General features: G+C 50.9%; 1 protein-coding gene across 31 annotated transcripts in view; it reads right to left on the reverse strand.

The window, feature by feature from the left end:
- Positions 1-7182, reverse strand: part of KLC1 (kinesin light chain 1) — a 71308-nt gene extending 64126 nt beyond the window's left edge. For all 31 annotated transcript variants that reach the window (XR_002523573.2, XM_009212334.3, XM_009212335.3 and 28 more), the window contains exon 1: positions 6868-7182. The gene's annotated coding sequence lies outside the window, so the exon portion shown is untranslated. The remainder of the gene's footprint in view (positions 1-6867) is intronic.
- Positions 7183-23901: the final 16719 nt, after the last annotated feature.

Genomic DNA, 23901 nt, shown 5'->3' on the forward strand with positions numbered 1-23901 from the left:
TAACACGGTGAAACCCCGTCTCTACTAAAAATACAAAAAAACTAGCCGGGCGAGGTGGCGGTGCCTGTAGTCCCAGCTACTCGGGAGGCTGAGGCAGGAGAAAGGCGTGAACCCGGAAGGCAGAGCTTGCAGTGAGCCGAGATCGCGCCACTGCACTCTAGCCTGGGCGACAGAGTGAGACTCCATCTCAAAAAAATAAATAAATAAATAAATAAGGAACTTAACAATCCAATTTTTTAAATGGGCAAAAGTCTTGAATAGACACTTTACAAGTCCAGGTATACAAAAGACCGACAAGCACGTAAGTGCTCACCATTATGAGTCATCAGGGAAATACACATTAAAACTAACAAGATGCCACTATATACATCGACTAGAATGGCTCAGATGAAAAAGACAGGTAAGGCTAGGCACAGTGGCTCACGCCTGTGATCCCAGCACTTTGGGAGGCCGACAGGGGCGATCACCTGAGGTCAGGAGTTCGAGACCAGCCCGGCCAACATGAAGAAACCCATCTCTACTAAAAATACAAAATGAGCCCAGCATGGTGGCGCATGCCTGCATGGTGGCGCATGCCTGTAATCCCAGCTACTCGGGAGGTTGAAGCAGGAGAATCGCTTGAACCCAGGAGGCAGAGGTTGCAGTAAGCCAAGATTGTGCCACTGCACTCCAGCCTGGGCAACAAGAGCAAAACTCCATCTCAAAAAAAATAAAAAGTAAAGTATTGAAAGTAGTCAAAATCATAGAAACAAAGTAGAAAAGATGGTTACCGGAGGAGGGTGAGGGAGGAGGAGATATCAGTATTTAGGGGCTACAGTCTCAGTGCTGCCAGATCAAAGAGTTCCAGAAATGTGGAACAACAATGTGCATATCCTTAACACTACTGAATTGTGAACTTATAAATCACTAAAATGGTACATCTTTGAAAAAAATTGAAGTGGTGCAAGGTTTTCCCAAGAAAAAGTAATGATAGGATTAAACAGCATTATGATTCACTTGAAGGTGCAGCTTTAAGTACTACAAGATGATTCGAAGCTTGTACTGCAGAAGTAAAAAACGTGATTCAGAATCCTGACTTCACAGCTGTGTAACTTTGATTTCAGAAACTTCCCCTCTCTCACCCCCGAATTCCTCAACAGTAGAATCTCAGTAACAGTACCTATTTTACTTTTCTTTTTTTTTTTTTTTTTTGAGACGGGAGTCTCACTCTTGTCTCCCAGGCTGGGGTGCAGTGGCACGATCTGGCTCACTGTAACCTCCGCCTCCCAGGTTCAAGTGATTCTCCTGCCTCAGCCTCCGAAGTAGCTGGGACTACAGGAGCGTGCCACCACACGTGGCTAATTTTGGATTTTTAGTAGAGACGAAGTTTCACCATGTTGGCCAGGCTGGTCTCAAACTCCTGACCTCAGGTGACCCGCCTGCCTTGGCCTCCCAAAGTGTTTTTGGATTTAACATACCCAAAAACAAACTGGCAATCTCCTCTTTCTCCCATTTTCCCTCCTTGGGTTTAAGTGTCACCAGCCAGTGAGTCACCCAAATTAGAGATGAGGAAGTCATTCTAGATGCATTTCTTCAACAAACATTTACTAAGTTCCTATTACGTGCCAAGCATTGACACTGAATACAAGAGACAAAATTCCACACCCTTGTGGAGATGATGAACATAAATGGAGACAAATAATAAAGGTAAGAAAATGATTAAAATAACACAGTATCAGCCAGGTACAGTGGCTCAGGCCTATAATCCTAGCACTTTGGGAGGCTGAGGCGGGCGGATCACTTGAGGTCAGGAGTTCGAGACCAGCCTGGCTAACATGGTGAAATTCCATCTCCACTAAAAATAAAAAAATTAGCTGGGTGTGGTAGCATATGCCTGTAGTCCCAACTACTTGGGAAGCTGAGGCAGGAGAAAGGCTTGAACCAGGGAGGCGGAGGATGCAGTGAGCTGAGATCATGCCACTGCACTCCAGCCTGGGTGACACAGCGAGACTCTGTCTCAAAAAACAATAAAATAATAATAATAATGATGATACAGCATTTTAGACAGTGAGGTGTGCTAAGGAGAAAAATCAGGGCACAGGCTAAGGAGTATATGGGCAAGTGAGGAAATGCTAATCACTAGAAGAGTGAGTTTGGTTCAGAACTCCAGATGTGCCTGGAAGTGCTTGAGTAGGGCCAGAGCAGGAAGATGAAAAGAGACAGGGTGGGGTACTCAGAGGACACTGACAAAAGCTTTAACAGAGGAGTGACTCAGGTTTTCACAGGATCATTCTGGGGAGTCCTACCTGCACCTCCTCATTTACCCCAATCCAATCAGCCCCCAAATCAGGTTGACTATAACCCTTACAGCCCAGCCCCTGCCCCCCATCTAGCTTCTCTGTTCCTTCTGTCACTGCCCTAATCCTGAGGCTTGCTCAGTTGGGGTTAACGGCTTCCTAATTAATCTCATCCCAGTTCACAGCACCTGCCCCACCACTGCCTATGCTCTTTTTTTTTTTTTTTTTTTTTTTTTGATACAAAGAGTCTCGCTCTGTCATCCAAGCTGGAGTGCAGTGGCACCAGCCCAGCCAGCCTGCCTATGCTCTTTTTAAAGTGTCACCTGGCTCCTTAGAATCTTCCAACCCTCCGGCCAGGCACAGTGGCTCACCTGTAATCCTAACACTTTGGGAGGCCAAGGCGGGCAGATCACGAGGTCAGGAGATGCAGACCATCCTGGCTAACGTGGTGAAACCCTGTCTCTACCAAAAATACAAAAAATTAGCCAGGCGTGGTGGCACACACCTGTAGTCCCAGCTACTCGGGAGGCTGAGGTAGGAGAATCACTTGAACCCGGGAGGCGGAGGCTGAAGTGAGCAGAGATCGTGCCACTGCACTCCAGCCTGGGTGACAGAGCGAGACTCCATCTCGGAAAAAAAAAAAAAAGTCTTCCAACCCTCACTTGTAAACCTCAGAATGAAAGCAGACTTCTAAGAAGTCATTCAGGGCCTTTCTTAACTTCATCTTTCCACTCTCACTCCCACGCTCCCTTACCAACACACCCCTTTACAGCAGCACAACCTCAGGATTTATTTCCTCCAAACAGGAACCCCAATCCCAATCCCTGACCCCCTGACAATGGCTGATTTGTACTTTTCTTTTGTGAAGAATCGCCTCCTCAGTGCACTCATCACAGCCTTTAACCTGGTCTGTGGTACCTGTCCATGCCAGTCTGTGAGCTCCTAGAGGACAGAGGTTTTTTGGTTTTATTTATTTATTTATTTATTTATTTTTTGAGACAGAGTTTTGCTCTTGTTAACCAGGCTGGAGTGCAAAGACATGATCTCAGCTCACTGCAACCTCCACCTCCTGGGTTCAAGCGATTCTCCAGCCTCAGTCTTCCAAGTAGCTGGGATTAGAGGCACCTGCCACCATACCCGGTTTTTTTTGTTGGTTTTTTTGGTTTTTTTGTTTGTATTTTTAGTAGAGACAGGGTTTTACCATGTTAACCAAGCAGGTCTCAAACTCCTGACCTCAGGTGATCAGTCCACCTTGGCCTCCTAAAGTGCTGGGATTACAGGCATAAGCCATCGCACGGCTGACAGCTGCTCTTTTTTTTTAGTTTGTTTTGAGATGGAGTCTCGCTTCAGTCATGCAGGCTGGAGTGCAGTGACGTGATCTCGACTCACTACAACCTCCACTTCCCGGTTCAAGTGATTCTCATTCCTCAGTCTCGCGAGTAGCTGGGATTACAGGTGTGCACTACCACACCTGGCTAATTTTTGTATTTTTAGTAGAGATGGGGTTTTACCATGTTGGCCAGGCTGGTCTTGAACTCCTGACCTCAGGTGACCCGCCTTGGCCTCCCAAAGCACCAGGATTACAGGCGTGAGCCACCACACCTGGCCAACAGTAGCTCTTTTAGCAACATATCGCTGACTACTCAGCACAGTACCTGCCATTCAGTTGATTCTCAACAGACATTTAAGACCAGTATTTGCATCTTAATTTGCTTGTCATTTTTATTATATGCCCTGAAATTTGACACTTAAATCTTCCCAAATACTCTCATTTGAATATATTACTCTCGTTTGAATATATTACTTATCATTTCTTTGCTACATAAAATACTGGTTTCGGCCCAGGCCCAATGGCTCACACCTGTAATCCTAGCATTTTGGGAGGCTGAGGCGGGTGGATCACCTGAGGTTAGGAGTTTGAGACCAGCCTGGCCAACGTGGTGAAACCCCGTCTCTACTAAAAATACAAAAAATTAGCCTGGTGTAGTAGTGGGCGCCTGTAATCTCAGCTACTAGGGAGGCTGAGGCAGGAGAACCTCTTGAACCTGGGAAGCGGAGGTTGCAGGGAGCCGAGGTCATACCACTGAACTCCAGTCTAAGCGACAGAGCAAGACTCATTTCTAAACAAATAAATAAATAGGCCGGGCGCGGTGGCTCAAGCCTGTAATCCCAGCACTTTGGGAGGCCGAGGCGGGTGGATCACGAGGTCAGGAGATCGAGACTATCCTGGCTAACATGGTGAAACCCCGTCTCTACTAAAAATACAAAAAACTAGCTGGGCGTGGTGGCGGGCGCCTGTAGTCTCAGCTACTTGGGAGGCTGAGGCGGGAGAATGGCGTGAATCCGGGAGGCGGAGCTTGCAGTGAGCCGAGATCACGCCACTGCACTCCAGCCTGGGAGCACAGCAAGACTCCGTCTCAAAAAAAAAAAAACAAAAAAAAAAAACAAATAAATAAATAAAAATAAAATACTGGTTTCTAACATTCCACTTATCTACGAAGAACATTTTCAGGCGATACTAATCCTACATTTCACTCAACTTTTGATTTTTCTATTCTAGGTTTCTTTTTATACAAGTATGTTTTAAAATAGTTTATGGCCCTATACAGAGTTACACATTGACTTTTTTCCAACACTGAGAAACATGCTTAAGAATGTATAAATTTTAAAAATGTATAAATTTGGGCCAGGCGCAGTGGCTCACGCCTGTTAATCCCAGCACTTTGGGAGGTCAAGGTGGGCAAATCATGAAGTCAGGAGATCGAGACCATCCTAGCTAACACGGTGAAACACCGTCTCTACTAAAAACACAAAAAATTAGCTGGGCGTGGTGGCGGGCGCCTGGAGTCCCAGCTGCAGGGGAGGCTGAGGCAGGAGAATGGCGTGAACCCGGGAGGCGGAGCTTGCCATGAGCAGAGATCGCACCACTGCACTCCAGCCTGGGCAACAGAGCAAGACTCCATCTCAAAAAAAAAAAAAAAAAAAAGTATAAAATTTAAATGAGTGCAGTTATTTGTTATGAAATATTTAAGATACTGTGTGCCTCTCCCCAGTGTCATTCCCTCCCCCTTTGCTGGAGATAAACGCTGTCCAGTGCACAGACTCCTGTGCACGTCTGGATGCTTTTCTAAGACAATGCTAGGCAAGGTGAGGTGCGCAAGGCTGCAGTAGGGTTAGAGGTTACCACCTGGGTCCTCCACAGCACTCAGTGCCAGACAGGGCTGCCAGGCTCAACCGCAACATGATGTTGCATTCTTTGATGACTTGGAGAGACACTGGCTCTTTAGAGTGCCTACCCTCCCACACAGAATTCCATACAAGTTGAAATACACTTCATACTTGGTATCATTGTATTCCTACAAATATTTAGGAAACAGAGCAATAGGTCAAATTTCTCACCATAACAGGCTTGTTGGCAATACCTGAAAGAAGCAAGGCCATGGCTGTAATATAACTTAAGGAGGTCGTTCCAGTTTCCTAATGCGTTTTTCACTAAACTAGTGCAATGTATTCCGAGCTGATTCTGATCAATGGCTTAGTCATGCCATACCAAAAAAAAAGGCCTTGGAATTTAACTAATGCAAAGAATCAAAGCTCTAACTGCCCTTTTACAGAACACCTGAAATAGTATATATCAAATTTTTTGTTCTCACATTTTTTAAAAGCATCATTTTTGTAAGTATTCCTTTATAAATGCTTAATATGTAAATTCTTAATGCATTTAAATAATAAAAAGTAACAGGCAGCAACAATTCCAATACAAATATACCTAGAAACGACCTACAAATATTAAGTATAAAACCATCCACTCCATCACGCATTAATTTCACTTTTTTAACGCTTTATTTTAATTTTCTTAGGAAAAAGGGTGCACCCAATTTTACATCGAAAAAGCATTCCAGGACGGGGGCTGCTTCAACTTTAGTTGGAGCAACGCCAGCTTAGGTGAACAGGGTCGCCTGAAACGTTTCACATCTGGTTACCGAAAAAAAGGGGTCGCCAAAGAGGCGAAGCGGAGTCGGCTCTCGGGAGGGACCCGGCCCCCCGCCGCCCGCAAGGATGACAGGCGCGTCCGCTCAGGGCGGTGCCGGGAGAGGCGGGGGTGGAAGGAAGAGGAGGAATCGGACAAAGCCAGCCCCGCTGGGCCTCCGGCCTCCCCGCCCGCCGCGATCCCGGGGGCGGCCACCTCCCCTGTCGCGGGCTCCCGGGGTCCACAGCTGTCCCCGGGAAAGGCCGCCGCCGCCCGCAGCTGGGCCGAGCCGCGGATGCGGGACCAGGGCGGGGCCCTGGGCAGGGTCGGGGACCGGAACCTGCAGTGGGACGCGGATGGGGAGGACGCACGGCGCCGGGAGCCGGGGCTGGGAAAGGGGCCGGGGACAGGAACCCGACCTGAACCTGCAAGGGGTCGCGGACCGGCCGGGGCGGTGAACTGGGGCGGGTACCGGGGTGGGAACCGACAGGGTCTGGGACAGGAACCTGGATGGAGACGGAGTTGCGCCCGGGGCGAGTCCGAAAAGAAGCGAGACAGGGACGGGGCGGAGGATGAGGAGGGGGCCGGGGCCGCGGTCCGGGGCGCACGCCGGGGACTCACCGTCCAGCTCCTGAGGGCCGCGCTGTCTCGCGCTGTCAGCACCAGGAGCGCCGCCGGGCGCGCGCGCGGAGCAGCGACCGCGCGCCGAGCCCGCCTCGGCTGTGTGAGGCGCGGCGCAGCAGTCACGAGCGAGGGGCGCCGCCGCCCCGTAGCATCCTCAGCCGCCCGCGCGCTGTCCCCTTGGCCGCCGAGCACAGCCCCGCGGCTCCTCCCCGCAGCGGCAGCAAAGCCGACCCAGCCAGTCCCGCTCGGCCGCCTGCGCCTCTCCCGCCGCCGAAAATGGCGTCTCAGTGTTGCTCCCGCGGCGCCCCGCCTCGCCCCGCCCCACAATGCCGCGCGCCGGCATGACGTCATCGCCCCTCGCGCCGCCCGGGGCTGGGGAAACTGAGGCTGGGTGGCTCTCAGCAAGCGCTCGGCGAGCTGGGGACTGGAGGGGCGAGGAAGCTGTTTGGGTATCAGGTGGGCGGTCACAGGGAACAGGGTGACGGTGCAGGACGCCGCGGGCCTCCCGGCTGGAACACGGACGGGGGCGGGGCGCTTGGGGCAGGGCGCGGCTCGTGGGGTGGGCGGCCAGGCCCTGGTCTCTCCGACCTCGCAGCCGCGATGACCCAGCGCTTCGGCACCTTCCCCTCCAGCCGGGCTGTGGGCCCTACCGAAATGCGGCCGGGGAAGGTGCAGGCCTGGCCGCAGCCGCCACCACTGGGCTCCCGCCCCGCCCCACTCGGAGGCCCGCGAGCTTTGTGCGCTCATTTCGGTCCCCCCAAAACCCCACTAGGAAGCCTTTGGGAGCCCCCGGAATCACAGGATCCCGGCCAGGCCTTTCTCCCTTCTCCAGGAAAACCGACAGCCTTTGGTCGAGACCCTGATCCCTAACCCTGCGCCTCCCTCTCCTCGTGGCTTTTGGACCCTCGTATCTGTACGAGGAGACTTTCCAGGCGCTCCCCCTCGACACAAACTGCGCCTCAGACAGGCAAAGGGGAAGGGCCGGGGTGTAGGCTGTGAGGGTGGGAGACATCCACTCTGACCCCACGCAGCCACCGGCGCATCTCCCTGGCTGCAGGGCCTCGACCTCCAGCCCGGCCTGAAGGGCAGCGGAGCGGGCCTGGGTCAAATCCTGCGGCTTCGCCGGCTCCGCAGGCCTGACTCAGCAGCCAGCCGGGAGGGCATGCTGATTCAGTGGGCGAGGCTCCACTCGCTGCTGCCAGCGGCTTGGGAAAAGCCCTCCCAGTGCCTGCAGACGTCCCAAGTGCGGGGCCCGGAGGCATCGTTTAACCTGGAGGGGTTCCTGGGCCAGTCCCCCAACCCCATCTTGTGAACTGCTGTTCCTTTCCGATGTTACCACCCAGCACCAGCAGCCCTGTGTGAACCCTGCAGTTGTGCCCCGCAGTAACCGGAGAAGCAGCTGCATCCCGGTTTTCCCAGGGAGGTCTGGTTACTTTTATCTCATTTATAAAGACAAAGGTGGGCTACAAAGGGGGAGCTCCTAGGTAACACATTAGGGTTGGCCCGGGGAGAGGCACCGAGTCAGGGTCAAACAAACCTCCATACCACTTTCAGGTTAGTGATTTCAGCCAGACTGCAGCTTGGATGTCACTAAGCTCAGCCACTGGCTGGGCACCGCCAAGCATGGAGTGCTCACTTTTTCTGTGCCGCTGAGCTCAGTAACTGTCCCCTCTGCTTACCCACAACCCTAGCCAGAAACCTGGGATGCCTGCACTGCTCCCTTATGCCCTACTGCAACAGGTGAAAATATTCTCCTTCCTCAATATTTCTTTGTTTGTTTGAGTTAGGGTATCTTTGTCACCCTGACTGGAGGGCAGTGGCAATCATAGTTCACTGTAACCTCAAACTCCTGGGCTCAAGAGATCCTCTTGCCTCAGCCTCCCAATTAGCTAGGGACTATAGGTGTGCACCACCACTCCCAGCTAATGTTTTTTAAATTTTTTGCAGAGAGGAGATCTTGCTATGTTGCCCAGACTGATCTCGAACTCCTGGCCACAAGCAGTCCTCCCAGCTGGCCTCCCAAAGTGCTGAGATTACAGGTGTGAGCCACCATGCCCGGCCTCTCAGTATTTCTTTAATCCATCTCCACTGCCACCACTTTGTTCTGGTTTTATTACCTTGTTCTTTTATTTCCTCAACAAATATTTGTTGCTCTCCCATGATCCTCATGATAACAGCCAAGGATGCATAGGTGAACAAGATAGATAAGATCTCTGCTCTCTAAGAGTTTACATTCCAGTGAGGAGAAGTAGGCCATAAACACATAAGGAAATACTGGATCTTGCACAGATGGAACAGGCAGAGATGGAACAAAGATGATGGAACAGGCAGAGGCTAGGTGGTCAGGGGGTGAACTCAGAGGCAGGCCGTGAGCTGAGACCCAAATGAGAGGAAGGAGACAGGTATTCAAAGCCCCAGGAGAGGCCGAGCAAGGCGGCTCACGCCTATAATCCCAGCACTTCGGGAGGCTGAGGCAGGTGGATTGCCTGAGCTCAAGAGTTCAAGACCAGCCTGGGCAACACAGTGAAACCACATCTCTACTAAAATACAACAAATTAGCCGGGCGTGGTGACGCACGCTTGTAGTCCCAGCTACTCTGGAGGCTGAGGCAGGAGAGTCGCTTGAACCTGGGAGGCAGAGGTTGCAGTGAGCCAAAATCACACCACTGCACTTAAGCCTGGGCAACAGAGCCAGATTCTGTCTTAAACAAACAAAAAAAAATCCCCAGGAGAGCTCTGCGGGCAGGCGTCCTCAGGCAGGAATGAGCCTAGAGTGTCGGGGGAAAGGAGAAAAGGCCAATTCATCCACCAATGCTGCCACACATCGCTCTCTGCAGCAACTTCAAACTCTTTGGCTTGGTCGACAAGGCCCCCAGGGCCTAGTGCTGCCAACCTCCTGGTCTCCTGTCCCCTGAACACCCTTAGCTGTTGCTGAGTTCACCCTGGTCTCTCACGCCCCTGTACATCGTATTCACTCTGAATGTTCTCCCTCCCCCATTCCCCCATTCCTGGGGGAAACTTTTTCTGACAGCACCTGCCTGGGTCAAGGCCTCCTCTGACCACCCGCCTGTCCCTTCCCCAGTGTGTACTATGTGGTCAGTTTACACAGCTGCCTTCTCCTCAGCCTGTGAGCAGAGAACAGGAGGGGCTGGTGTCCTCAACCCCACAGCCTGCTCAGCACCTGACGCAGCTGCAAAGGCACTCCTGAAGCAAGCATGAGAGGAGGGCTGGGCTGCTTCTTCTCCAGGCTTCCTTTGCACAGAGATCAGGTCCCCTTAAGTCCCTGACTTCTGCCATGATCCTCAGGAGATCCTGCAGTCCTTGAAGCCGTTAGCAGCTCCTAGGTTGGACTCCTAAAGTGCTGCCTGGGATTAAAAGACATGGACAGCCTGGGCAACATAGTAAGACCCTGACTCTACAAAAAAATTTAAAAATCAGCCAGGCATGGTGATGCACCCTTATGGTCTCAGCTACTTAGAAGGCTGAACTAAGGTGGAAGGATCACTTGAACCCAGGAGGTCAAGGCTGCAGTGAGCTATGACTGTGCCACTGCACTCCAGCCGGGGCAACAGAGCGAGACCCTGTCTCAAAAAATAAAAGGCGGGGGGGACTACTCACCTACTGCCATTTGCCAGGCCCCTGGGACATCAGAGACAAGAATAGAGCCTACCATTTTTCATATTCATGCCATTCTCAGTATTTGTTGAGAACCAGGTGCCCTGGACAAGTGAACTGACAGAACCAGGTGCCCTGGACAAGTGAGCTGACAGCCGGCAGGAACTGAGATGAGAGGCCTGAAGAAGTGCAGAGGGGAGCCATCCCTCAGGGATCCAGGAGATGAGGGAGAGGGACACTCACGTGGCAGGTGGGAAGGCTGCAGCAGGTGGAGGAGCCACAGGAAGGAAGTGCAGTGCCCACATGGAAGAAACCACGCAGTCCCATTTGTCTCAAGTGGAAAGTGGAACAAGAAGTTATTTTTTACACTATTCATATTTTCACTGTAGATGTTTGTGGATGTCTGTCTTTGCGAGCGGCTTTTTGGAAGAGACAAGCAGGCAGGGATTTCCCTTTGGTTCTTGAGGGTCTGCAATCTGGTGGGCAACCCTGTCTATGAATGCCTGAAGAAGGGAGGGAGGAAGGGAGTAGGGAGGAAAGAGGGAGAGAAGAAGAAGGGCAGGGTGGAGGCAGCCTGAAGCCTGTCTCTGGTTGGGCAGTTGTACTCTGGTTGGGTGCCTGTCCTCTGGCTGGGAGGGGTGACCTGGCCAGAGGGACAGGGGCAGGGGAAGCACAGGCCATGGGAACAGCAGGCTGGTTGGCTCCACACAGCCCTGACCCCTCCCCGCAGCCCGCTCACCCTCCTTGTCAGGGCAAGGCTTAGGGACGAGTCACGGAGTCACCGGACGGGCGTGCTGGGCCAGGGAGGAGCTGCCTGGCATCCGGACCTGGCTAATCTGGGATCTGGCCTGCCTTGCTCTCAGCCGCAGGTCACACCCTCTCTGGTCTCAGGCTTCAATTCTAAAAATGGAATTCCTCTGATTTCCAGGATGTTTTTTCCTTTCTTCTTCTTCTTCTTTTTTTTTTTTTTTTGGAATGGAGTCTCACTCTGTCGCCCAGGCTGGAGTGCAGTGGTGCAATCTCGGCTCACTGCAAGCTCCGCCCCCCAGGGTTTAAGCGATTCTCCTGCCTAGCCTCCCCAGTAGCTGGGATCACAGGCGCCTGCCGCCATGACTTGCTAATTTTTGTATTTTGAATAGAGACGGTTTTTCACCATCTTGGCCAGGCTGGTCTTGAACTCCTGACGTCGTGATCCATCCACCTTGGCCTCCCAAAGTGCTGGGATTACATGCATGAGCCACCGCACCCGCCCAGGGTGTTTCTTCTTTAAAGAAAGCTGGGGCCGCTCAGCACAGAGCTCCAGGGACCACTTCCTTCAGAACTGCAGGCAAAGGCGTGCTCAAGATGGGAAAGAGGTGGGGTGGGCACCCTGCCAGGAAGCCATCCCTCAGTGTGTCTCTCTGTCCTTCACACACACTCCACTCCCTCAGGACACCCCAGGGCCCCCTGAGAGAACAGAGCCCAGGGTTCTCCCAGGGCCAGCAGGCCACCGTGACCACTCAGCAACACTGTCCCCCACGCCTGAGATCCTGTCTCAGCAAGCCTTGGTTGTGGTAGCTGGTTTCCTCACATGGCCTGGTGACTCAGACCCCCAGCATTTGTGTCCTGTTTCCTGGTACAGCTGGAGGGAGGCTGCGCCAGTACCAGCCTAAGCTTTAAGACAGCTGGAGGCGCCAGGCAGCGAGGGAAGCCGTCTGGGCGGTCCCCTGGGACCAGGATTTCTGCAGATGAGGACTGAGGTTCAAATGGCAGCAGGGAGGAAAACATCACCAACCAAGCTCAGCCTGGCTGGGTGCACTGGGTTCCTCCTATGCCAACTGAGCCCCACCTGTGTCTCTGGACTTGAGCCAGGTGCCAGGGCGACAGTATTCCAAGTGACCAGGAGAATATTTACCCCACTTCACTTCCTCTCAAGGAGTCACTAGATATCTTGAGGAAAGTGCTGGACTTCCCACAATATGTGGCATGGAGACTGGACGTGTTTTATGTGGTTATCCAAAAGGTTACGCCAGAAATTGGGAGAAGGGAAGACATCTGTATCATCCAAATGATTTCAAAATGGTTTGAAGAACACTGATAGAGGGAAACAGTAGGGCTGTGGTACCTGCGATTAGGGATTTGCCATGGAAGACAGATTCCATATTGGAGATTTTCTCCCAACATTTTATTATGAAAATACATTTACAGAAGAGTGAAAAACCTGTACAGTGAAGACTGGGTGCAGTGGCTTACACCTGTAATCCCAGTACTTTGGGAGGCCAAGGGAAGAGGATTGCTTGAGGCCAGGTGTTCCAGACCAACCTGGGCAACATAGTGAGACACCAACTGTACACAAAATTTAGAGAAAACAATTAACCAGGCCTCGTGGTGTATGCCTGTAGTCCCAGCTACTCTGGAGGCTGAGATGGAAGGCTCCCTTGAGGCCAGAAGTTCGAAGTTACAGTGAACTATGATCATGGCACTGCACTCCTGTCTGGGCCACAGAGCAAGACCCTGTGTCTCAAAAAAAACAATAACAAACTGTACAGTGAACACTCACATACCCACCACCACGATTCTACCATTAATATTTTGCCGGGGCTGGGCACAGTGGCTCACGCCTGTAATCCCAGGACTTTAGGAGGCCGAGGTGGGTGGATCACTTGAGGCCAGGAATTCAAGACCAGCCTGGCCAACATGGTGAAACCCCATCTCTACTAAAAATACAAATAATTAGCTGGGCGTGGTGGCACGCACCTGTAGTCCCAGCTACTTGGGAGGCTGAGGCAGAAGAATTGCTTGAACCTGGGAGACAGAGGTTGCAGTGAGCCTAGATCACACCACTGCACTCCAGCCTGGGCAACAGAACAAGACCCTGTCTCAAATATATATATATATATTTGAGAATCTCCTATATATATATATTTACTAATCCTGCACTAGTGTGGTACATTCGTTACAACCGATGGACCGATATTCATATATTAACTAAGTCTAGAGTTTACATGAGGGCTCACTCTCTGTATTGTACACAGTATTGGATATTCTATGGGTTTTGACACATGTAAATATAATGATATATATATATATATAGCCTTATTTCCTTTATCACATCTCTCCTCCCCATTCTTCTATCTACCAATACATTTTTAATGCATTTCAAAGTAAATTGCAAAGATCAGTACATACCACCCCTAAACGCTTCAGTATTCATAGCATTAATGGAATCCAATATTCATTTGCTTGTTTGTTTTAGGAAACATTTACACGTGGTACAATGCATAAATCTTAAGGACAGCATTTGAAGAGTTTTGTTGTACATGATAGTGACCTTTATTTCAGGGACTAAACAGTGATTTTTGTTTTGTTTTGTTTTCTTTTTTTTTTTTTTTTTTCAGCCAGGATGGTCTCGATCTCCTGACCTCGTGATCCGCCCGTCTCGGCCTCCCAAAGTGCTGGGATTACAGGCTTGAGCCACCGCGCCCGGCCTTTGTTTTGTTTTCAAACAGGGTCTCACTCTGTTGCCCAGACTGGAGTGCAGTGGCACAATCTCAGCCACTGCAACCTCCACCTCCCAGGCTCAAGCAATTCTCATGCCTCAGCCTTCCAAGTAACTGGGATTACAGGGGCCGGGCGCGGTGGCTCACGCCTGTAATCCAAGCACTTTGGGAGGCCGAGACAGGCGGATCACGAGGTCAGGAGATCGAGACCATCCTGGCTAACACGGTGAAACCCCATCTCTACTAAAAATACAAAAAAATTAGCCGGGCATGGTGGCAGGCACCTGTAGTCCCAGCTACTCAGGAGGCTGAGGCAGGAGAATGGCGTGAACCCGGGAGGCGGAGCCGAGATCGTGCCACTGAACTCCAGTCTGGGCGACAGAGCAAGACTCCGCCTCAAAAAAAAACAAAACCAAAAAAAACTGGGGTTACAGGTACGCACCACTACCGCCCAGCTAATTTTTGTGTTTTTGGGGTTTCACCATGTTGGCCAGGCTGGTCTCGAACTCCTGTCCTCAAATGATCCACCTGCCTTGGCCTCCCAAAGTGCTGAGATTACAGGCATGAGCCACCGCGCCCAGCTGGTTTTGTTTTGGTTTTGTTTTTGTTTTTGAGACAGAGTCTTGCTCTGTTGCCCAGGCTGGAGTGCAGTGGCCGGATCTCGGCTCACTGCAAGCTCCTCCTCCCGGGTTCACACCATTCTCCTGCCTCAGCCTCCCAAGTAGCTAGGACTACAGGCGCCCACCACCACGCCCGGCTAATTTTTTGTATTTTTAGTAGAGACGGGGTTTCACCATGTTAGCCAGGATGGTCTCGATCTCCTGACCTCGTGATCTGCCCACCTGGGTCTCCCAAAGTGCTGGGATTACAGGCATGAGCCACCGCGCCCGGCCTGTTTTTTTGTTTGTTTGTTTTTGTTTTTTTGAGACGGAGTCTCGGTCTGTCGCCCAGGCTGGAGTGCAGTGGCGTGATCTCGGCTCACTGCAAGCTCTGCCTCCCGGGTTCACGCCATTCTCCTGCCTCAGCCTCCCGAGTAGCTGGGACTACAGGCGCCTGCCGCCTCGCCCGGCTAGTTTTTTTGTATTTTTTATTAGAGACGGTGTTTCACCGTGTTAGCCAGGATGGTCTCGATCTCCTGACCTCATGATCTGCCCGTCTCCCTGTTTTGTTTTTAATTGTGTTTTGTTAAAGCAGTTTTAAGCTCACAAAATTTGAGCAAAAAGTACAGAGTTGCCATGTATGTCCTGTACCGAGTTCCCCTACCACTAACATCCTGCACTAGTGTGGTACATTCGTTACAACTGATGGACCAATATTCATATATTAACTAAGTCTAGAGGGCTAGACTTAGTTAATGAGGGCTCCCTCTCTGTATTGTACACAGTATTGGATAGTCTATGGGTTTTGACACATGTAAATATAATGATATGGTGAGTTGTGAGAAACCTTTCACCTGTGTAACTGAAGTCCTTACCAGGAAATGGAATGTTTCCATCACATTGCAGGGTTGCCTCATGCCCCTTCCCATCTGACCCCAGGCAACCACTGTTGGGTTTTTTGTTTATTTATTTTTTATTTATTTGGTAGCGAGGAGGTCTATACATTATGTTGCCCAGGCTGGTCTTGAACTCCTGACCTCAAGCAATCCTACTGCCTCAGCCTCCCAAAGTGCTGGGATTACAGGCGTGAGCCATCGTGCCCGGCCAGGCATATGTTTAGTTCTATAAGAAACTTCTGGATTGGACACAGTGGCTCACGCCTGTAATCCCAACACTTTGGGAGGCTGAGGCCAGAGGATCATCTGAGGTCGGGAGTTAGAGACCAGCCTGATCAACATGGAGAAACCCCTTCTTGGCTGGGCGAGGGGTTTCTCACATCTGCCTGGGAGACAGAGCAAGACTCCGCCTCAAAAAAAAAAAAAAAAGAAACCCCTTCTTTACTAAAAATACAAAATTAAGTGGGCGTAGTCGCACATACCTGTAATCCCAGCTACTCGAGAGGCTGAAGCAGGAGAATCGCTTGAACCCGGGAGGCAGAGGTTACAGTGAGCTGAGATCACACCATTGCACTCCAGCCTGGGCAACAAGAGCAAAACTCCGTCATAAATAAATAAATAAATAAATAAATAAATAAATAAATAAAATTAGCCCAGCATGGCGGCACGTGCCTGTAATCCCAGGTACTCAGGAGACTGAGGCAGCAGAATGACTTGAACCCAGAAGGCAGAGGTTGCAGTGAGCAGAGATCACGCCATTGCACTCCAGCTCTGGGTGACAGAGCAAGACTCCATCTCGAGGGAAAAAGAAAAAGAAATTTCTGACTGGGGACAGTGGCTCACACCTGTAATCCCAGCATGTTGTGAGGCTGAGGCAGGAGGATTGCTTGAGCCAAGGAGTTCGAGGCCAGCCTGGGCAACATGGCAAATCCCCATCTCCACTAAAAATATAACAATTAGCTGAGTGTGATGGCATGCACCTGTAGTCTCAGCTACTCTGGAAGCTGAGGTGGGAGGATCGCTTGAGCCTGGGAGGTGGAGACCGCACTGAGCTGAGATCATGCCATCACACTCCAGCCTGGGCAACAGAGGCTCTATTTCCAAAAAAAAAAAAAGAAAGAAAGAAACTTCCAGGCCTTTCTTCTAGGTGACTGCCCATCTAACCCTCCCATCAGTGAGCTATGAGCATTCCAGTTGTTCCACATCCTCCCCAACGTCTGGTGGTATCAGTCTTTTAAATCTGAGTCATTCTGGAGAATTGTAGTTCTCTCTGAGTGGTTTTTTTTGTTTTGTTTTTTTTTGAGACAGAGTCTCACTCTGTTACCCAGGCTGAAGTGCAGTGGCACTATCTTGGCTCATTGCAACCTCTGCCTCCTGGGTTCAAGCAATTCTCCCATCTTAGCCTCCTGAGTAGCTGGGAGTACAGCTGCATACCACTATGCCTGGCTAATTTTTTTTTTTTTTTTTTTGAGACGGAGTCTTGCTCTGTTGCCCAGACTGGAATGTAGTGGTACGACCTTGACTCATGTAACCTCCACCTCCCGGGTTCAAACGATTCCCCTGCCTCAGCCTCCCAAGTAGCTGCGATTAGAGGTACATGCTACCACGACAGGCTTTTTTTTTTTTTTTTTGAGATGCAGTTTCTTTCTTGTCCCCCAGGCTGGAGTGCAATGGTGCGATCTTGGCTCACTGCAACCTCCGCAGGGTTCAAGCGATTCTCCTGCTTCAGTCTCCCGAGTAGCTGGGATTACAGGAGCCCACCACCACATCTGGCTAATTTTTGTATTTTAAGTAGAGACAGGGTTTCACCATGTTGGCCAGGCTGGTCTCCAACTTTTGACCTCAGGTAATCTACCCACCTCAGCTTCCCAAAGTGCTGGGATTACAGGCGTGAGCCACTGCGCCCAGCCTCTTTGTGGTTTTAATTTGCATTTGTGTTCTAAGATGCTGAACATCTTTTCATGTACTCATTGGCCATTTATATATCTATCTTTGTGAAATATTTGTTCAGCTCTTTTGCTTTTTTTTTTTTTTTTGAGACTCAGTCTTGCTCTGTCACCCAGGCTGGAGTGCAGTGGCATGATCTCGGCTCACTGCAAGCTCCGCCTCCCAGGTTCACGCCATTCTCCTGCCTCAGCCTCCTGAGTAGCTGGGACTACAGGCGCCCACCATACCCAGCTAATTTTTTTTTTTTGTATTTTTAGTAGAGATGGGGTTTCACCATGTTAGCCAGGATGGTCTCCATCTCCTGACCTCGTGATCTGCCTGCCTTGGCCTCCCAAAGTGCTGAGATTACAGGTGTGAGCCACCGCACCCGGCCAATGTATTTTTTAAGTGGAGATGGCACTTCGCCATGTTGGCCAGGCTAGTCTCGAACTCCTGACCTCAGGTGATCCCCCCGCCATGGCCTCCCAAAGTTCTGGGATTACAGGCTTGAGCCACTGAGCCCAGCCTGAAAGGTCTGAGATTTTACCTTAGCTGCAAGCTAACAAGGTGGCCTGCCACTGGTTCACGGATGCTGACAAAGGACACCAATGCCTGGATGTGAGACAGGACAGATTTTTATTCACAGGTCTACAGTAGCACTGTGGTGCTGGTCCCTGAGCTCGGTTTCCATAGTTCCCACAGGGCAATGTGAAGAGGGCCAGATGACACCTGCACACGCACTCGCTTGCATTCCAGGAGAGGATCCCTGTGCCCAGGAGCTGGCTGGAAACCCTGCCCATGTTCTACTCAGGAGGGCTACGCAATGTTTTGTTGAAGGTAATTTGCTACACGAACATGCTTGAGAGGATGGACTGGAACAAAGGAGTCAGTGCCGCTGATCATACATGCACGGAAACGTGAGAGACTCCTGCAGAACAGCCCCAGGGTCCCTGCAGGGTGGGAGACTAGCTTGGATTCAGTGGCCAGGGGTCTGGGTGATTAGAGAGGGCAGAGAGGCATCCAGGCTCCTGTAGGGAAGAAAGGCTGGCTGCTCAGCCACAGCCCCGCCACAAGGTACAGAGTCCCTTCAGAAGACACCCTGTAAACCAATGATTCTGCCACCAAAAGAGAATATCGGAATATGTGCCCAAAATATGGAGGGACTGGAGATGGGGGTGGCAAGCAGGAAGGGTACAGCAGGTGTCATGCAGCTGCCATCTTGGGAGAAGATAATTAGCCCTCCTTCAGGCTGCCTCAACATCTCCCCTCACACAGTTCTTTTTTTTTTTTTTTTTTTTTTTTGAGATGGAGTCTCACTCTGTCGCCCAGGCTGGAGTGCAATGGCACGATCTTGGCTCACTGCAAGCTCTGCCTCCCGGGTTCACACCGTTCTCCTGCCTCAGCCTCCTGAGTAGCTGGGACTACAGGCGCCTGCCACCACACCCGGCTAATTTTTTGTATCTTTATAGAGATGGGGTTTCATCGTGTTAGCCAGGATGGTCTTGATCTCCTGACCTTGTGATCTGCCCGCCTCAGCCTCCCAAAGTGCTGGGATTACAGGTATGAGCCACTGCTCCCGGCCACACAGTTCTTCTCACAGTGAGACTTTGACATTCTCCCATGTGAAGTAGAATCGATATGCCTTCCCCTGGAGTCTGGACAGGCCTGTGACTACAGTGGAAGTGACACTCTAGGACTAAGCCAGGTTTATTTTATTTTATTTTTGAGATGGAGTCTCGCACTGTTACCCGGGCTGGAATGCAATGGTGCGATCTCGGCTCACTGCAACCTCTGCCTCCCGGGTTCAAGCCATTCTCCTGCCTCAGCCTCCCGAGTAGCTGGGATTACAGGCACCTGCCACCATGCCTGGCTAATTTTTTGTATTCTTAGTAGAGACGGGGTTTCACCACGTTGGCGAGGCTGGTCTCGAACTCCTGACCTCGTGATCTGCCTGCCTCAGCTTCCCAAAATGCTAGGATTACAGGCATGAGCCACCGCACCAGGCCCAGATTTATTTATTTATTTGTGTGTTTGTTTGTTTCTTTATGATAGAATCTAGCTCTGTCACCCAGGCTGGAGTACAGTGGCACGATCTCAGCTCATTGCAACCTCCACCTCCCGGGTTCAAGCAATTTTCCTGCCTCAGCCTCCCAAGTAGCTGGGATTACAGGTGCCTGCCACCACACCCAGCTAATTTTTTTTTTTTTTTTTTTTTTAGTAGAGACAGGGTTTTGCCATTTTGCCATGTTGGCCAGCCTGGTCTTGAACTCCTGACCTCAGGTGATCCACCTGCCTTGACCTTCCAAAGTGCTGGGATTACAAGCACCTGCCACCACGCCGAGCTATTTTTTTTTTTTTTTTTTTTGTATCTTTAGTAGAGATGGGGTTTCACCATTTCGCCATGTTGGCCAACCTGGTCTCGAACTACTGACCTCAGGTGATCCACCCACCTTGGCCTCCCAAAATGCTAGGATTACAAATGTGAGCCACCGCACCCAGCCCTAAGCCAGGTTGGGTTTTTTTGTTTTGTTTTTTTATTTTTTATTTTTTTGTTTTTGAGACGGAGTTTTGCTCTTTTTTGCCCAGGCTGGAGTACAATGGCGCAGTCTCGTAAACCGGGTTTTAAAAGGTGATACAGGCTGGGTGCAGTGGCTCATGCCTGTAATCCCAGCACTTTGGGAAGCCGAGGCAGGTGGATTACCTGAGATCAGGAGTTTAGGACCAGCCTAACCAACATGGTGAAATCCTGTCTCTACTAAAAATACAAAAATTAGCCAGGTGTGGTGGCAGACACCTGTAATCCCAGCTACTTGGGAGGCTGAGGCAGGAGAATCTCTTGAACCCGGGAGGCAGAGGTTGCAGTGAGCCGAGATCGCGCCACTGCACTCCAGCCTGACTGACAGAGCAAGACTCTGTCTCCAAAAAAAAAAAAAAAAAAAAAAAAAAAAGTGATACAGCCTCCACCTAGGTCTCTTGGGAAGCTCACGCTTGAATCTCAGCCACCATGCCATGAGGAAGCCAAAGCAGCCATTGGGGGCTGGGGTGGGGACACAACACCACCCCATAGAGAAGCCTAGTCGTGACAGTCAGAATCACCAGTGGAGCTGTGAGTGAACGTGTCCTTGGAGCACTCCAGACCCCAGCCACTGTGTCACCTCCAGTCTCTGAGACATTGAGGAGCAGAGACAAGCCATCATTGATGTGCCGTGTCCAAATACTTGACCCACAAAATCTGAGTGTAATGAAATGGTTATTTATTTATTTATTTTGAACAGGGTCTTGCTCTATTGCCCAGGCTGGAATGCAGTGGCACAATCATAGCTCACTGCAGCCTCAACCTCCTGAGCTCAAGCGATCCTCCTGCCTCTGCCGCCTGAGTAACTGGGACTACAGGTGCATGCCACCACGCCAGGCTATTTTTTTTTTTTTTTTTTTTTGAGACAGTCTAACTCTGTCTCCCAGACTGGAGTGCAATGGCGCGATCTCGGCTCACTGCAACCTCCGCCTCCCAGGTTCAAGCGATTCTCCTGCCTCAGCCTCCCGAGTAGCTGGGACTACAGGCACGTGCCACCACGCCCAGCTAATTTTTGTATTTTTAGTAGCGACGGGGTTTCACCATGTTTGCCAGGATGGTCTCGATCTCTTGACCTCGTGATCCGTCCAGCTCGGCCTCCCAACGTGTTGGGATTGAAAATAAAATAGTGTTTTAAATGCCGCTACATCTTGGGGTGGTTCATCACGCTGCAGTGGTGACCTGCGCATCCACTGGGGTCTTCTCAGTTCCCAGCATGATCCTGTTCCTTAGAGCATGCACAGCTGGCCACGAGCCCTGCTACCTGGGTGTGGAGGGGTATTGTTCTCTAGAAGCACTAGCACTTCTGCCTCACGTCCCTGCTTGGGTGAGTGTTGCCCCCTCCCACACAGCCGAGGTGAGGCTCATCTCTGTGGCCCCTGTGATGATACACAGGGTGGCTGGCACTAAAGGAAGGAAGGAGGGAAAGGAAGGAACTGAATTCCATCCTGAGTCATGGCCCATGAGGAGCCACACTGGGCTGGGAAACAGGAGCTGAGGATCCCAGTCCGGTTCCCCACTTTGTGGTCTCCGTCTGCTTCAGCCTCCCAAAGTGCTGGGATTACAGGCGTGAGCCACCGGGCCTCGCCGCCTCATAACTTTTAAGAGCTAGAAGGGGCTGACTGGGCACGGTGGCTCACGCCTGTAATCCCAGCACTTTGGGAGGCTGAGGTGGGCAGATCACGAGGTCGGGAGATCAAGACCATCCTGGCCAACACAGTGAAACCCCGTCTCTACTAAAAATACAAAAATTAGCCGGGCATGGTGGCGGGCACCTGTAGTCCCAGCTACTCTGGAGGCTGAGGCAGGAGAATGGCGTGAACCCTGGAGGTGGAGTTTGCAGTGAGCCGAGGTCGCGCCACTGCACTCCAGCCTGGGCGACAGAGCAAGATTCTGTCTCAAAAAAAAAAAAAAAAAAAAGGAGCTAGAAGGGGCCATTATGATTTGATTGAGCCATTTGGGAATAAGTAGCAAATATAATGACCCTTCACTCCTAAATGCTTCAGCCGACCTCTCCTAAGAACGACAGCGTATCACCAAACCCAGCAAACACAGCAGTGAGACCACAGTACTGTCTACAGTCAGTCCTTAATTAAATGTCACCAAGTGTTCCAGTAGTGTCCTGGAGAACAATTTTCCTTAAGTCTGGATCCAATGGCATTTAGTTGTCATGTTTTTTTCACTTCTTTTATTCTTGAACAGCAACCCCCGTGTGTCTACCAGGACACTGATGTTCCTGAACAGTAGAGACATGATATATACAGATACAAGATCATGTGTTTTATTAAATGTTTTCCTTTACTTTTTATTTACTTTTTTTTTTTTCTGAGACAGAGTCTCTGTCGCCCAGGCTGGAGTACAGTGGCATAATCTCGGCTCTGCAACCTCCACCTCCCATGTTCAAACAATTCTCTTGCCTCAGCCTCCCAAGTAGTGGGGACTACAGGCGTGTGCCAGCATGCCCAGCTAATGTTTGTATTTTTAGTAGAGACGGGGTTTCACCAGGTTGGTCAGGCAGGTCTTGAACTCCTGACCTCAAGTGCTCTGCTCACCTCAACCTCCCAAAGTGCTGGGATTACAGGCATTGCGCAGAGCCAAGTTTCACTCTTGTCACCCAGGCTGTAGTGCAATGGTGCAGTCTCCACTCACTGCAATCTCTACCTCCCAGGTTCAAGCGATTCTCCTGCCTCAGCCTCCCGAATAGCTGGGATTACAGGCGCCTGGCACCACACCCCACTAATTTTTGTATTTTTAATAGAGACGGGGTTTCATCATGTTTGCCAGGCTAGTCTTGAACTCCTGACCTCAAATGATCCACCCGCCTCAGCCTCACATTATAGATGTGAGCCACCACGCCCAGCTCACATCCCCGCCGCCAACTGTCTTTTTTTTTTTTGAGACAGAGTCTCGCTCTGTCGCCCAGGCTGGAGTGCAGTGGCGCATCTCGGCTCACTGCAATCTCTGCATCCCAGGTTGAAGTAATTCTCCTGTCTTAGCCTCCCGAGTAGCTGGGACTATAGGAGCAAACCACCATGCCCGGCTAATTTTTGTATTTTTATTAGAGATGGGGTTTCACATATTGGTCACATTGGTCTCGAACTCCTGACCTCAGATGATCCACCCACCTCGGCCTCCCAAAGTGCTGGAATTACAGATGTGAGCCACCGCGCCCGGCCCACATTTCCCCTTTTATAAGGACACCAGTCATGTTGGATTAGGGGCCTGCCCTCCTCTAGTATGACCCCACTTTAATCACATCTGCAAAGACCCTAGTTCCAAATAAGGCCCTAACTGGGGTTAGGACTTCAACATATGAATTTTGGGGGCACACAATTCAATCCCTAACAGGGAAGCCCAGGAGGAAGCCTGGATGGGAGGAGAGAGCAGTCCGCGTATTCAGTCCCTTCCCGTCTCCTCATTTCCAGCCGAAGGGGCATCTGTCCTGACTGCTCTCCTGGTTGCTCCCACCAGGCAGCCCCTGTCAGATGCCATCCCTGCCCCTTGTTCCTTTGGCTTCTCTCTGTTCCTAGTCTCTAGGTGCCCTGACATCCTTGGTTTGTTTCCAAATCCCTATTCACCCATCTTGCCCTTTCATTCAAGTCTCCTTCAATCCCTCTGGGGGGAATCCTATTTCTTTTTCTTTTCTTTTTTTGACACAAAGTCTCACTCTGTCACCTAGGCTGGAGTGTAGTGGTACGATCTCGGCTCACTGCAACCTCCGCTTCCCAGATTCAAGTGATTCTCCTGCCTCAGCCTCCTGAGTAGCTGGGATTACAGGCACCCATCATTATGCCTGGCTAATTTTTGTATTTTTAGTAGAGATGGCGTTTCACCATGTTGGCCAGGCTGGTCTCAAACTCCTGACCTCAGGTGATCCCACCTCCTCAGCCTCCCAAAGTGTTGGGATTATAGGTGTGAGCCACTGCGCCCGGCCTGGGAAGCCTA

Source organism: Papio anubis, chromosome 7 (assembly GCF_008728515.1).
Source record: "Papio anubis isolate 15944 chromosome 7, Panubis1.0, whole genome shotgun sequence".
NCBI classification, from domain to species: domain Eukaryota; kingdom Metazoa; phylum Chordata; class Mammalia; order Primates; family Cercopithecidae; genus Papio; species Papio anubis.